Genomic DNA, 13,184 nt, shown 5'->3' with positions numbered 1-13,184 from the left:
CTAGGGGAAACCTATTGGGTTTACACTTTCCCTATGAGGGTGAACCCTACAGCAGGTATCTCCGACTCGGGAACTTCGTTTTCCTTGCCCGGACAGATCTTTACCCTGGCAGGATTAGTTTTACTCTTACATAGGGACCAGATCAGGGTCAAGTCTCTTCCCAAAACAGTCCCACAAGGAAGGGTCTTCACTATTCCCACCACATGTTTAAACTCCCAGCACGAGATGGAAAAGGTAACCTCTATTGTTGCATACTCCCGGAGTTTGCTGTGTATACAAATGACCCTGATTTTCCCCTCAGTGGGTTCTAACCCAGAGATCAATGACCCATGGATGAGTGTCATTATGTTCCCTGAGTCCAAGAGACGCCCCAACTACTGTCCCGGGACAAGGTCAGGTAGGTGCCTTTTCCAGGGCCACAATCTGTTGTAGAATCAGGTTGTTAGTCTGCTGCTACCAAGACTTCTGCTGTTGCTGCTGCTGAAACTGCTGCTGCATATGGGAGGGGACCAACTGCTTCAGGAGTTCCTCCAACTTGTCTGGGCCTGAGTTGTATCGCAGACATGCAGTTTTCTTCGAGGTATGCCTCAGTTCACACTGCCCGCATTCTTCACAATATCTAAGGCAACGGCTCTCACATCCATGTGGTAACGAGGCAGTGACCCAAGAAAGTTCAACTTAAATGCCTTTATTTGAAAACTTACAAAATAAACCCAAACTTTATCATCCAGTTTGCAGCCAGAACGTCCGTATCAGTCCTTTGCCATTGGTGACAGCACCACCGTACAACTGACAGGTGCAGTAGTTGCTTTGCTCTGTTCAATTTCACACAGACAGGATATACAGTTGGTTTGCAAACCAACACTGACACACCCAACCTTTACCCTGCAAGTTTAAATGGGAACTGTGGACATGGGCCACTTCCAAAACCCAGACTGGAGGGAGAGATCCATATCACTGCCTTCCTATGGATCTCTCAAAAAATGAAAGGCCATGTCAGGTTTTCCTAAACCTGACTTGGTCAAATACAGTTGTGTGAAAAAGTGTTTGCCCCTTCCTTATTTCCTATTCTTTTCCATGTTTGTCACACTTAAATGTTTCAGATCACAAAACAAATTTAACTATTAGACAAAGATAACACGAAATGCAGTTTTTAAAAGTCTTTATTATTAAGGGAAAAAAATCCAAATCTACAGGGCACTGTGTGAAAAAGTGATTGTAGGTTTGGATTTCTTTTTCCTTCAATAATAAAAAAATATATTATTATTATTACTATTATTATTAGAAAATTGTTTGAATTTCCCAAGACCGGTGAATGTAATATAATTTGACTGGAATCCAATTAGCATCAAATCAATAAAATCACCTCTAGTGATAAGTAATAACAAGGAGTGGTGGTTGTACACTTTGCAGATGTTGAATAGAAAGAAATCAGAACCAGAACTTCAAAGCTGACTTGGAAGTCGTACTATGACAGCAGATTCCAGTGGAAGTTCTCAGAGGCAGCTGCTCAATGTGGGATTGAGCCTAAAAAACTCTGTGATGCTGCTTCCTCATCATCCTATCTGTGTCTTCACACACTGACTTACTATAGAAAAGGATGATGGTGTAAATGTACACTGCTGAGCCTGCATGCAGAAGACAGGCTTCCAATGCAGAAAAGAAAAGCAAAAGCTACAGTTAAGTCCATATATATTTGGACAGAGACAACATTTTTCTAATTTTGGTTATAGACATTATCACAATAAATTTTAAACAAAACAATTCAGATGCAGTTGAAGTTCAGACTTTCAGCTTTCTTTTGAGGGTATCCACATTAAAATTGTATGAAGGGTTTAGGAGTTTCAGCTCCTTAACATGTGCCACCCTGTTTTTAAAGGGACCAAAAGTAATTGGACAATTGACTCCATGGCTATTTCATGGACAGGTGTGGGCAATCCCTTCGTTATGTAATTCTCAATTAAGCAGATAAAAGGCCTGGAGTTGATTTGAGGTGCTTGCATTTGGAAGGTTTTGCTGTGAAGTAAACATGCGGTCAAAGGAGCTCTCCATGCAGGTGAAACAAGCCATCCTTAAGCTGCGAAAACAGAAAAAACCCATCCGAGAAATTGATACAATATTAGGAGTGGCAAAATCTACAGTTTGGTACATCCTGAGAAAGAAAGAAAGCACTGGTGAACTCATCAGTGCAAAAAGACCTGGGCGCCCACGGAAGACAACAGTGGTGGATGATTGTAGAATAATCTCCATGGTGAAGAGAAACACCTTCACAACAGCCAACCAAGTGAACAACACTCTCCATGAGGTAGGCGTATCAATACCCAAATCTACCATAAAGAGAAGACTGCATGAAAGTAAATACAGAGGGTTCACTGCACGGTGCAAGCCACTCATAAGCATCAAGAAGAAAAAGGATAGACTGGACTTTGCTAAAAAGCATCTAAAAAAGCCAGCACAGTTCTGGATGAACATTTTTTGGACAGATGAAACCAAGATCAACCTCTACCAGAATGATGGAAAGAGAAAAGTATGGCGAAGGCGTGGTACAGCTCATGATCCAAAGCATACCACATCATCTGTAAAACACGACGGAGGCAGTGTGATGGCTTGGGCATGAATGGCTGCCAGTGGCACTGGGTCACTAGTGTTTATTGATGATGTGACACAGGACAGAAGCAGCCAAATGAATTCTGAGGTCTTCAGAGACATACTGTGTGCTCAGATCCAGCCAAATGCAGCCAAACTGATTGGTCGTCATTTCATACTACAGATGGTCAATGACCCAAAACATAAAGCCAAAGTAACCCAGGAGTTTATTAAAGCAAAGAAGAGGAATATTCTTGAATGGCCAAGTCAGTCACCTGATCTCCACCCAATTAAGCATGCATTTCACTTGTTAAAGACTAAACTTCAGGCAGAAAGGCCCACAAACAAACAGCAACTGAAAACCACCGCAGTGAAGGCCTGGCAGAGCATCAAAAAGGAGGAAACACAGCGTCTGGTGATGTCCATGAGTTCAAGACTTCAGGTAGTCAATGCCAACAAAGGGTTTTCAACCAAGTACTAAAAATGAACATTTTATTTAAAATTATTTAATCTGTCCAATTTTGGTCCCTTTAAAAAAAGGGTGGCACATGTTAAGGAGCTGAAACTCCTAAACCCTTCATCCAATTTTGATGTGGATACCCTCAAATGAAAGCTGAAAGTCTGAACTTCAACTGCATCTGAACTGTTTTGTTTAAAATTCATTGTGGTAATGTCTATAACCAAAATTAGAAAAATGTTGGACCTAACTGTATGTGAAATGACTGTTGTGTATGGAAGAGAATGTTTCATCCACAAGATTCAAAGACAAATCTCGGGGAAGAAATCGCCAGTAAACCCCAAATTCGTTTTAGAGAATATGTGTTCCTAATTTTAAAGAATGATGATTGATGATGACTGATGATGATAGCCATATCTGACCCCTTTTTTTTTTGCACCGTAGAGGGCTGTAATTTCCTACCTGTTGTATGCATTGAGATGGCTTTTGTTTCAATACACCAAATGTATGCTATAAAAATTATCACTAAAGACAACCATGCCACCAGATGTCCAGACTCTATAACTATAAGGGTCCTGAGTCCTGACTCCTGGTACATGTTTGCATCAAGTTTTAGAACTACAGTAAAACTAAAACAAAAATTGAAATAAATTTATTCTTTAGTTCCTTAAGTAGAAATCTTCTACAATTTTGTGTTTGTAGTAACTATGCATCTACATTGTTTAAAACCTTCCCAGTGAATAGTCTGTATATGCACACACGGAAATAAGAATAGAATTGCCTAAAGCTCATAAGAGGGTAAAATTACAAAGTGCTTGTTAAAACAATCAACTTTGCAATTAACACCTTATTTTAAACTATTTTCCATTCTCGAGAACAGAGGATGTTTAATTCTATAGTGTAAAGTTTTGTGTAAAGCTTGACGCCTCGGTTACCAGCCACCCTGAGACGGCCGGATAACTAAGCAAGGAACTCGAGCTTACAGGATCTGTGCTCACAAGCTCCTTGAACTGCCCAAAGCTGGCCAGCTTACTCAGCCCGCCATTGCTTCTCCCATGCTGCTGGGGCAATGCTGTCATAGGTAGCAGCTTGGGAAAGTGCACAGTCTGGACCAGCAGCGTCACTATGCCGCTGGTAGGAACTGTCAATCTTCAGGAGAGCACTTCCTCCTGGCAAAGCAGGAAACTAGGGACTGGGAGCAGAAAGCTCCTGAAGTTATGTCGTGGGACAAACCCTTCAGAGATATGTTCAATGCCAATAAAATGCCCTCTAACAGATAATGATCCGGTAAGAGGAAATGACCACTTCCATAGGCGATCATTCCATGGCTCTGCATAGTACGCTGATGATGCATGATGTTTTTGATGTGTTATTGCCTGCTCTACACTTCCAATGCCTTAATAAAAGACATATATTAATTTCTGTTCTTGTGTGCAGCAGTTGAGTCATTGTATTCTTTGTGACCCGCCCCACTACACAAACATTGGTAAGGTTAATAATTGTGGCGGTTAAACTGTTCTCACAAAGGCAGAAGTACTTTATCTCTTGAACCTGAAAAAAAAAATCTTTTTCCTTGATGAATAAACTGTAACTCATGTATTCTTCCCTTTTACCTCTTAGTCTTTATAATGCGATTACCAAATTCTCCATCTAAATGTCAGTTTAATTGCTTTTGTTACCATGAGCAGTTGAAAGGGTACTGCCAAGGTAAAACTGAAAAGTTGGCTACCCTACTGAAACCTTATGTGCAGGAAGTGGGTGCAACAGGAGCTTAGTCCAAGTCTCATGGGTGCAGTGTAAAAGTTAAAGGGAACCTGTCACCCCGAAAATCGCGGGTGAGGTAAGCCCACCGGCATCAGGGGCTTATCTACAGCATTCTGTAATGCTGTAGATAAGCCCCCGATGTTACCTGAAAGAGGAGAAAAAGGCGTTGTATTATACTCACCCAGGGGCGGTCCCGCTGCTGGTCAGGTCGGATGGGCGTCTCCGGTCCGCTGCGGCGCCTCCCATCTTCATTACAAGACGTCCTCTTCTGATCTTCAGCCACGGCTCCGGCGCAGGCGTACTTTGTCTGCCCTGTTGAGGGCAGAGGATAGTACTGCAGTGCGCAGGCGCCGGAAAGGTCAGAGGCCCGGTGCCTGCGCACTGCAGTACTTTGTCTGCCTTCAACAGGGCAGAGCAAAGTACGCCTGCGCCGGACCCGTGGCTGAAGATCAGAAGAGGACGTCTTGTAATGAAGATGGGAGGCGCCGCAGCGGACCGGAGACGCCCGTTTGACCTGACCAGCAGCGGGACCGCCCCTGGGTGAGTATAATATAACGTCTTTTTCTCCTCTTTCAGGTAACATCGGGGGCTTATCTACAGCATTACAGAATGCTGTAGATAAGCCCCTGATGCCGGTGGGCTTACCTCACCCGCTGTCACGCTCACGCCCTGACTGGTGGGCGTGAGCTCGGGGGGTTTGTGGCCCCACTGCGCCACAAACCAGACTACCCTGGAAGGGGCGTGACTATGACAGCTGCCTGGGTTTTCACTGGAGCCACTGATGGTGAGGACAGGCTTGTGCAGCAGGCAGCTGCCAGGTGCTACTCCAGGGTGGTGTCTGGCTGTGGCTGCTGATCCCACTTGGGAGACAGGAACACCAGGATTGGTGCGGGCATTAGGCAGGACTGGCAGAAGAGCACGGCTGGAACACAGACGAGTAGGCTGGCACGGCTGAGACAGGGCTGGCAGAGACACGGCAGAGAACTCAGGGCTGGCAGAGACACGGCAGGAAACAGGACTGGCTAGGACAGCAGGAACACAGTACTGGAAGGCAGGGCAGGAACGGCAGGACTGGCAGGAACACAGGATTGGGAGGCACTGCAGAGAACACAGGACAGGAAGGCAGGGCAGGAACGGCAGGACTGGCAGGAACACAGAATACACAGGACTGGATGATGTGGTGTATGAATCAGGCTGCACTCAGATGACACCCGAGTGCAGTCCTATTGTGAGAGTGATGAAGGAACAGGTAGGGACCTGTACACACAGAAGATGCAGGTACGGAAACAAGCCAGAAGGAAAGGAGAATGAAGGAACAGGTAGGGACCTGTTCACACAGGAGGACCAAGTAACAAGTAGAAGGTGGAACTAAGAAAAGAGAAGGAGAAGGCAGAGCCAAGGACGGAGCCGCAAGAGGCGGAGCCAAGAGCGGAGATGCTGGAGGCGGAGCCAAGAGCGGAGACGCTGGAGGCGCAGCCAAGAGCGGAGACGCTGGAGGCGCAGCCAAGAGCGGAGACGCTGGAGGCGGAGCCAAGAGCGGAGATGCTGGAGGCGGAGCCAAGAGCGGAGACGCTGGAGGCGGAGCCAAGAGCAGAGACGGAGCCAAGTGCAGAAACACAGGAGGCGGAGCCAGATAGTACCGCAAAGAGCGGAGCCAGATAGAACCGCAAAGAGCGGAGCCACAGAGCAAAGCCAGAGAGTGCGAAGCAAAGTCTGAGTGCAGAGCCGCAAGAGTGCGGAGTGTAAGCAAACAGAAAACACAAGGAAAGAAAGCAGGGAAGGAAGCCACAGACAAGGAGACCGAGAAAAGACAAAGTACAGACAAGGCAATAGAACAAGACACAAGGACAAAGACACAGGGACCAGGATATTCTGCCTCCTGGAGGGCGGACTACAAGAACAAGGCAAAAGCACAGAGAAAAGCTCAGAGGGAGTAACTCAGAGCAAGGCCAGGCAAACTCAGCAGCGAAACACTAACTGAGCTAACACATTGCACAGGCCCAGACCACAGGGTGGAGCTGCACTATATACAGGAGGCCTCTTGGTAATTGGTCAGGAACTGATTGGACAGGTGCACCTGATTCCTATAAGAACCAGAGAGTTCAGGCGCCGGCCCCCTATGCACATAGCCATGAAGCATGCAGAGAGCAGAGACACAGAACATGGAGCTGGCATTAAAGAGAAAGCACATCATGGCCTGGAGCAGTGGGTAAGATTGTTTGAGAGATGTGAGGCCATGCTGTGATGCCAGCAGAGTTGTTACACCCGCGATTTTCGGGGTGACAGGTTCCCTTTAAGTTAGCCAGTGATAAGAAGGACACACAATATCCCATGCACTGATTGGCTGGGTCATTTAAAAGGAATTTGACAGCAGATTTGCTATGGAATCTGATGTATGGGCTAAGAGCGTGATACCAGCAATGTGTCACTTACTGGCTCGCTTGGTGCAGTTTTGGAAAAAAATCATTTTTTCTGCTGTAAATACTATAACTGCCGCCCTGCTGTGTATAACCCTGCCCACACCCCTGATTGGCAGCTTCCTGTGTACACTGCACATTGCCAGCAAATTGCCAAACAATGGTGGAGTCTGGGCTACACACATTTGCTGTACTGTCTGGCACACAACACCTAGTTCTGAGGGATAATCTCCTGCTGATAAAACATCGATTGTATTGAAACTACAGCAAGCTGCTAAATAAGTGACACATCCATGGATCTTGGCTCTCTACCCCTACATTATGCTGCTCTCAGATTAAAGAGAAAACACCTGCTGACAGATTCCCTTTAAGGCCCATTTACATCAGCCTACTTGTTTTCTGAACAGTGGTAATTTTATAGCTTTGATTGACAGCCATCTGTTCAGAGAGAGCTGCCAATTAAAGTGCTCCGGTGTTCTTACAGCAGCCACACACAGTATAATGAACAGTGACTGCAATCACCTCCTGCACTGCCGCTATGATTGAAAATTAGTGGCTCTTGGGAAGAATCAAAGAGCTTTAGTCTACTTTTTCTCAGTGGTGTGATGAAAAAATAGTTTTTAGTTTAATTTGTTATGGTGTTTACTGAAGGGGATAACTAGTGTGACAGTTTTATACAGTAGGTTGGGTCATTCCAGGCACAGCGATACCAAATATGTGCACTTTTTTGTTTATTTTGTTTTTTTTTTTTACATAAAAATATGTATTTATGGGTAGAATATTTTTTTCCTTTTTTAATTATGTTTTCATTTTTTTTAACTTTTTTTTACTACTTTTTTAATTAGTCCCTCTATGGTACTTTAACTATTATCAATCTAATCGCTGCTTTATAATGCATTCAATGCACCAGCACGGAATTGCTTTATACCTGTTAGTGTTACACTGACAGGAGCCTCGCAGACCATGTTCTGGCAGACCGAGGGGTCATCTTGATGACGCCATGTTGCCGTGACAACGATTGGGCCTTCGCAATGACATCATAGGGGGCACTGATCAGATGGGAAACATTGCTATCAATATCGATCCTGGCACTTAGGGGGTTAAACAGGCCGGGGGCGATGTGGACACCGCTCCTGGCGGTGAGAGTAGGGACTCAGCTATCATTTAAGCTCCTGGCGGTGATCACATGGGAACTGCTCTAGTGCCGTGCGAACGACATGATGTTCCTATACTTCATCAGTCTTGAACACCTATCCGACCATGACACATAGGTGCGTCAAATGTCATGAAGGTGTTAATGATGTGAATAAAAGGGATCTGTGGAGGCCAGGTCATTAATTTCATGACTCCTCTTGTCTCTAAAGATAATTCTTAAAGGGGTTGGCCACTACCTTATAAGTCTCTTTCATGTGAACTAACTGCCTCAGATAAGCCCTTTTGTAAATACTAAGGGTATGTGTCCACGTTCAGGATTGCATCAGGATTTGGTCAGGATTTTTCATCAGTATTTGTAAGCCAAAACCAGGAGTGGAACAATTAGAGGAAAAGTATAATAGAAACATATGCTCCACTTTTGCATTTATCACCCACTCCTGGTTTTGGCTTACAAATACTGATGAAAAATCCTGACCAAATCCTGATGCAATCCTGAACATTGACACATACCCTTAAACTACATGCATTCTGAATACCTTCTAAAACCTGAGATTGTTCCCTGGCAACAGGATCTCTACGTGAGAATCCTCTGACTTCCAGTGTGATGCTAGTCATTACTCAGGAACAAGCCAGGTAGGGTAGTCAAGAGGACCAGGGTCAGACACCAAGAGAGCTCATCACAAACTAAGGAGAAAAACAGAGTCGTAGTCAGGTCATGGTCTGACGTCAGAATGCCAAGAAGGTAATGGATCAAGACAAAGGGGCTAGGCAAATGGATGGTCAAAGTCAAATCCAAGGTCAACCAACAAAGATCAGAATACAAGAAATCAGAACACAGAGCAAACACACAACACTAGAGCTAAGCTACTACTGGCAGTAATTGGAAGCAGAGAGCCAGCTAAATAACCAGGTAGTCACACCAAACCAGACAAACCCCCACATGCCCCAGCTCTGGTTGGACAGCAGAACTGTCACTCAGTGCATCCAGACACACCGATAGGAGGAAATGTAACATCCTGTGATATCACCTCAGATTTCTGAGCCAGGAAGTAATGAAGAAATTGAAGTGATATCACAGTCATGTGACTTTCATGCTGTGTGGGTGAGCAGGCTCTATTCAGCAGAGCTCACTGCATACAGCTGCAATGAACATAAGGATGAATGACCTCGGGGAGATCAAAACATCCAACACCGCGGAGACACCATCACGTGTTTCTCAACGCAGTGATCCAGAACACTGGCCCCATCCCTTATGGGAAATATGCAAATGCATGTAGAAAAGCCGCGGAGACACCATCACGTGTTTCTCAATGCAAGCAATAAATAGCCAGGTCTTTCACCGGGAAGGAACAACCATGGGAAGGGCAGCATCCAAAAGGAAAACCACCTATGCCAAAACATGGTATCCATCCACAGACAGCTGTTTCGGGGTATTTGCCCCTCATCAGTGTGGAGTAGGAAACTGGCTATTAGGAGCAGTGCCTAGTAAAAGGACTATGAACATAAGGATGAATGACCTCGGGGAGATCAAAACATCCAACACCGCGGAGACACCATCACGTGTTTCTCAACGCAGTGATCCAGAACACTGGCCCCATCCCTTATGGGAAATATGCAAATGCATGTAGAAAAGCCGCGGAGACACCATCACGTGTTTCTCAATGCAAGCAATAAATAGCCAGGTCTTTCACCGGGAAGGAACAACCATGGGAAGGGCAGCATCCAAAAGGAAAACCACCTATGCCAAAACATGGTATCCATCCACAGACAGCTGTTTCGGGGTATTTGCCCCTCATCAGTGTGGAGTAGGAAACTGGCTATTAGGAGCAGTGCCTAGTAAAAGGACTATGAACATAAGGATGAATGACCTCGGGGAGATCAAAACATCCAACACCGCGGAGACACCATCACGTGTTTCTCAACGCAGTGATCCAGAACACTGCCCCCATCCCTTATGGGAAATATGCAAATGCATGTAGAAAAGCCACAGAGACACCATCACGTGTTTCTCAACGCAAGCAATAAATAGCCAGGTCTTTCACCGGGAAGGAACAACCACGGGAAGGGCAGCTTTGGTGGTTTTTCTTTTTGTATGCTGCCCTTCACGTGGTTGTTCCTTCCCGGTGAAAGACCTGGCTATTTATTGTATATTCCTTGTAACACTTGAAGTAAAAGTCCTTATATCCAGAAAAAGTTGTTTATATTACACATACGGTATGTATGATTCAAGACCTAGCAGACTTGCTCTTCTCGCAAGTCAAGATCTTGACATCTCAAGCTAGACTAGATTCAAGACAAAATGAGGCCCAGTCTCTCACAGGTGTAATGAGTTCCCACCACAATTTTTCACTGGATTGTTCAATTTAAACTTACTACCTCCTCCAATCCAATGAACCAAACTCAGATCACTAGAAAACCCTCTGGTGGTCTAAGTTGGGTTTAGTAGGACCATGTTGGATTTAGCTACATAGCCATAAAATGCTAGAGGGCATTCCACTGGATTATTTTTCACATTTTAACTGAGTACTTCCTCCAATTGGCGCTGTTCTTCTTATTCTGGTAAGATTTTCTTAGTCTCCTGTGCCCCTTTGTTCCAAAATAATGCCCCAGGTAATAAAGATGCAAATTATCCCTTCAACCAACGTCTCTGTAGTGACATAAAATGTTAGAGAGGATGTTTTACTGGTTTATACTGGAAATGTAAAAAGAAATCCTGTGAAAGTTCCTCTTTAACATTTTATGATTGCAATAACTGGACCCAACATGGTCCAAATTTCCGTTCAATCAACTGTGCATATACTACAGAACTTCTTTGTGGGCACATCCAAGTTTTGATCGGCCAGAGTCAGAGGATAAAATGCAAAGAGGAGTTGGTTGAAGGGAAAATTTTCATCTTTTTTTCCGAGGGAATAACTTTGGAATTAGGGGGCACAAAATAAAAAGAAAAACTGTTTCATAATCAGAGGCACACTGGCAACTGGAGCAAGTCAGCAGCTTAAATTAAAAAAGCAAAATCCAGTAAAACATCCTCTTTAACATTGTATGACCGCATTATATGGACCAAACATGGTTCTACTAAACCAAAATTACGTTTTGTAAATTTCCTTGAAAAAAGGCAAAATGACTGCTACATTAATAAACCTTTTAAAATGCTGACAAAATAAAATAACATTTTACAAATGATGCTGATGTAAAGCAGACATGTTGGAAATGTTATTTATTAATGGTTTTGTGTGGTATGACTATCTGGATTAAAGGGATACTCATTTGAAAATTGCTAATTTTTAAAAATTGTCACAATTCTGATATTTTTATAACAAAACGTAAAACATCAACTTTAATTTGCAGTTATCATAAAGTATAATGTGTCACGAAAAAAAACTGTCTCAAAATCAATGGGATATGTTGAAGCTTTCCAGAGTTATTACTACGTAAAGTGACAAATGTCAAATTTTGAAAAATTGGCCTGGTCTCGAAGGGTTTACGTGTCAATTGCGTTTGTTTAGGAACATTTACAGTTAGTTCCTTCTTTTTTTTTTTTACTATGGTTTTAATAATAATACGACTTTTAACGGATGAGGTTTTTTTCATGAGACAAAATCTATACAAACGTGACTAATATGTCAGACTGTTTTTTGTATGTCTGAGTAAGAATGTATACAGACATTATTCAATAGAATATCTAGTTGTTCGGATTACGTTGCATAAACATAAACGTTGGTGATCCCACTAAAACTGACCCAAACACTAGACGTATGTAACACCAAACATAACAAACAGAAGATGTGACAAAACAGTTCATCTATATACTATTCTGTGCCAGGACATTCTCCACATGCTGCTTCAATCTCTATAAAATGGAGATGGTTTACCTTGGATTGGGTGGGAGCTGCTACTCCTGTCAAGGTGTGTGCTAGGTGACTGAGTAGGTTTCGGTTCTCCTACCTGAAATGAGAGACCTAAACCCCTCCTTAAGTGACGAGACACTGAAATAAGGCGTGGTTGGGAGAAAGGTGAAAGCTGCTGAAGTTGAATGTTAGGAGGAGGAAGTCTTTATGTCTTTTAGATCTAAAATGCCAAGGGCATGATTGTGACTTCTTGCTGCCACGTGCCAATGATGTCAGCTCCTTGTCTTACCCAACACTATTAGTTCATCATTGTCTTATAATGAGAAGTAATTGCTAATAGTGGACATGCCATACATTACACTGGCATCATGTGCACTGATACGCCATGCTCGTCTTTCATGAATTTCTGGAGGGTTTACACCACGTAACTTATGCAATATAATACAGATGATTTGTATAGGATCTGATTTTGTGTTGCCCACCTGAGACTTTAATAGTGGAGTCTCAATCTAAGGCTGCCGTCACACTAGCAGTATTTGGTCAGTATTTTACATCAGTATCTGTAAGCCAAAACCAGGAGTGGGTGATAAATACAGAAGTGGTGCATATGTTTCTATTATACTTTTCCTCTAATTGTTCCAATCCTGGTTTTGGCTTACAAATACTGAGGTAAAATACTGACCAAATACTGCTAGTGTGACGACAGCCTAAGGGCTCATACTCACTTGCGCGAGACTCGGATGAGACTCGCACGGCAATACCCGGCACTGCACCTAGCACAGAGGAGCAGAGCATGCGGCTGCATGTATTCCTATGCGGCCGCACGCTCCGATCTGAGTGGCGGCAGCAACATCAGGTATTGACGTGCGAGACTCATCCGAGTCTCGCACAAGTGAGTATGAGCCCTAAATATTGAAGTGGTTAGAGCATGCTGCCCTTTTTCTTCTATCAAAAGTT

The 13,184-nt window shown here is 43.8% G+C and overlaps 1 protein-coding gene across 1 annotated transcript in view; it reads right to left on the bottom strand.

Moving 5' to 3' along the window:
* The window catches only part of HSH2D (hematopoietic SH2 domain containing), a 93,033-nt gene extending 80,718 nt beyond the window's left edge, over positions 1 to 12,315 (bottom strand). The window contains exon 1 of the mRNA XM_069740345.1: positions 12,252 to 12,315. The gene's annotated coding sequence lies outside the window, so the exon portion shown is untranslated. The remainder of the gene's footprint in view (positions 1 to 12,251) is intronic.
* Positions 12,316 to 13,184: the final 869 nt, after the last annotated feature.

The sequence above is a fragment of the Ranitomeya imitator genome, chromosome 1 (genome assembly GCF_032444005.1).
Source record: "Ranitomeya imitator isolate aRanImi1 chromosome 1, aRanImi1.pri, whole genome shotgun sequence".
NCBI lineage: Eukaryota > Metazoa > Chordata > Amphibia > Anura > Dendrobatidae > Ranitomeya > Ranitomeya imitator.
The sequence above is the reverse complement of the archived record's forward strand: the minus strand, read 5'-3'. Positions and strand labels throughout refer to the sequence as shown.